Source organism: Macaca fascicularis, chromosome 11 (assembly GCF_037993035.2).
Source record: "Macaca fascicularis isolate 582-1 chromosome 11, T2T-MFA8v1.1".
Classification (NCBI taxonomy): domain Eukaryota; kingdom Metazoa; phylum Chordata; class Mammalia; order Primates; family Cercopithecidae; genus Macaca; species Macaca fascicularis.
Genome location: NC_088385.1, coordinates 33,831,808 through 33,835,110, shown reverse-complemented (window position 1 = coordinate 33,835,110; position 3,303 = coordinate 33,831,808). Strand labels below are relative to the sequence as shown.

Sequence of the window (3,303 nt, the reverse complement as noted above, 5' to 3'; positions counted from 1 at the left end):
CGTAATCCCAGCACTTTGGGAGGCCAAGACAGGAGGATTGCTTCAGTCCAGGAGTTTGAGACCAGCCTTGGCAACATAGCAAGACTACGTCTGTATTATGTAAAATAAAATAATATAAATTTTAGTTTTAATCCACATATCCCTGATGACTGATCAGTTGAACACCTTTTCATACTTTTATAGACTGTTAGTATACCCTCTTGTGAAAGATCTGCTAGTCTTTTGTCTTTCATTGAACTGTCTTTTTTCTTATTGATTTGTAAGTTGTTTTTTTTTTTTGGTCTATTTAATATCTTTAATAATTATATCATTTCTAAAGCTTTTCACAAAAGGACATTATAGTTCTTCAATTTATTGCAAACATATCTGTTTTTTAAAAAGTCAGCCCTAATACTGAAGCTATAATACACATTTTAAATTATCAGCACTATACCATAAAGCACAATGAAGATCATGTTATTTAAATAAAAAGATAATATTTCACTGGACAATAAATCCAACATATTTCTTTTCTCTCCATATCTACATCCGGTCATGATATTTTGCAGGTGGATTTCTAAACAGATGTGAATTTTAAAATATTAGGAAAGCCATATTTCACTCAGGAATACTATTATTCACATTCCACATAGGTTGTTTGACAGCAGATACTAGTTTGGCAAGCTTCAGATGGCAAAATGCTAAGTTGTGAGTTCAGTATGGCCCGGCCAGTTGCTTCTCCTTGCCCTTGAGATCCCGGCAGCATGTACTATTAAGAGACCACCTTGTTGCTGCCACTTCTCTTCTCATAGTTGAATCCACTATGGGAAAATATTCATCTCCTTAAGATGCATGTCTTAGCAGAAAACCTCCCACAAATCAACTGGATATCATGATGTTCTGTTTGATAAATTCTGTGACTTCTTCAATTACATTGTTGATTTTAGGTGTTGCTTTATTTGCATATTTCTTTTTTTTTTCTTTTTTTTTTTGAGATGGAGTCTTGCTCTATTACCAGGCTGGAGTGCAGTGGTGCGATCTCGGCTCACTGAAACTTCTGCCTACCAGGTTCAAGCGATTCTCCTGCCTCAGCCTCCCGAGTAGCTGGGACTACAGGCATGTGACACCACACCCAGCTAAATTTTGTATTTTTTGTAGAGACGGGGTTTCACCATGTTGGCCAGGATGGTTTCGAGCTCTTGATCTTGTGATCTGCCCACCTCAGCCTCCCAAAGTGCTGGGATTACAGGTGTGAGCCACCACACTTGGCCTATTTGCACGTTTCTTAACCTGTCGTGTTGCTTTCTTTACATCTTTCTCAACTCTCTCCCAGTTGATCTGCACATAGCCACTATGACTAGCAATCTGAAGGGAAGAAAGCCACTTCCTACTGCAGTTGCTATGTTTTCCCACTTTCTGGAACACAGATCCTGCACACCAGCCAGGAACACCAACCGTTACAATCTGGGTAGCTACTAAGTATTTTTCTACCACAGGTCCCCAACTGGGACCAAACACTCGATTCCACCACTGGTGTCTTCTTACATACTCCGTGGCCTACAACACTTTGCAAGAGTTGTCACTCTCATATTCTTGGGGAGGGGGAATTCAGGTCACCATGATCAGAGTTTTTTATGTATTCTGGATATGAATTCTTTGAGGGATACATTTATTGCAGATATCTTCTTCTACCTATAGGTTGCCTATTAGAACTCTTAGTGATATCATTTGAAAAGATGTTCTCAATATTTTTTTTTTTTTTTGAGATAGGGTCTCACTCTCACCCAGGCTGGAGCACAGTGGTGCAATCATGGCCCACTGCAGCCTCAACCTCCTGGGCTCAAGTGGTTCTCCCACCTCAGCCTCCTGAGTAGCTGGGACTACAGGCGTGTGCCACCACAGCTGGCTAATTTTTTTATTTTTTGTAGAGACGGGGTCTCCCAATGTTATGTAGGCTGACTGCAAACTCCAGGACTCAAGCGATCCTCCCACCTTGCTCTTCCAAAGTGCTGGGATTACAGGCATGAGCCACCATGTCCAGCCCCTGATACTCTTAATTTTAGTATAGGCTAATCCTTCACCTTTTCCTTTTATGGCGAATGTTTTTATCCTGTTAAGAAATCTTTGCTACAAGATATACTGTTAAATGGACTTTATATGCAAGGAAAAGGAGGGTTGCCATTGATAGGAAGTACAGGAAGAGGTAGTATGGTGTGGAATGGTCTCTTTCCAATCAGAAGTCAGAAAAGCAGTATTGCTTGAGATTTATACAATATGAAGTAAACTGCAAAGTGTGCTCTCCACAGAAAATACTGCCAACTTATTGTATTTTGGCAATAAGGGTCAATATTGTAGTGCATATGCCTGCTATCAGCTGTGCCAGACAGCTTGGAGAGGCAAGTGCTTGAATATTTTTCTCTTCTTTTTTACAGATGGGGTCTCACTCTGTTGCCCAAGCTGGAGTGCAGCGGCAAGTCATAGCTCACTGCAGCGTTGACCTCCTGGGCTCACATGGTCCTCCCACCTCAGCTTCTGGAGTAGCTGGGACTATAGTTGTGTGCCACCATGCCCAGCTAATTTTTTCTATTTTTTGGTAAAAATGGGGTCTCCCTATGTTGCCCAGGCTGGTGTCAAACTCCTGGCTTCGAGTGATTCTCCCTCTTCAGCCTCCATAAATTCTGGGAATACAGACGCGAGCCACTGCACCTGGTCTGTTTGATTTTTTACTTACCTATATAGCTGAGAAAGAGAGTTTTTAGGCCTTAATGATGTAAAGGCCACATTTTAGTTTTTTCACATTGTGAGAGCTCAGTCACTACTTGGTTAGATACAGGTTTCTTTTGATTTAAAAAATACATATATCACATATATACAGATGAATTAGTTCACCAGTTTTCCTTGATTGTGAATATTATTCTCATGTTATGTAGGGTGCAAGGGATTCATGCATTAAACATGACCCCCTTTATACCAGACCAAATAACCATAGCTAAAATTCAACATGTCTAGCTTTAAAAAAAATTTTTTTTTTTTGAGACAGAATCTCACTCTGTCACACAGGATTGGAGTACAGTGGCACCATCTCAGCTCACTGCAACCTCCGCCTCCTGGGTTCAAGGGACTCTTCTGCCTCAGCCTCCCAAGTAGCTGGGACTATAGGCACACGCCACCACGCCTGGCTAATTTTTTAATATTTTTAGTAGAGATGAGTTTTCACCATGTTGGCCAGGCTGGTCTTGAACTCCTGACCTCAGGTGATCTGCCCACCTCAGCCTCCCAAAGTGCTGGGATTACAGGCATGAGCCACCACACCCAACCTAACAT

General features: G+C 41.3%; 1 pseudogene; it reads right to left on the bottom strand.

Moving 5' to 3' along the window:
- Positions 1–822: 822 nt before the first annotated feature.
- On the bottom strand, positions 823–1,599 carry LOC102142330 (FUN14 domain-containing protein 1-like; annotated as a pseudogene).
- Between the last annotated feature and the right edge of the window lie 1,704 nt (positions 1,600–3,303).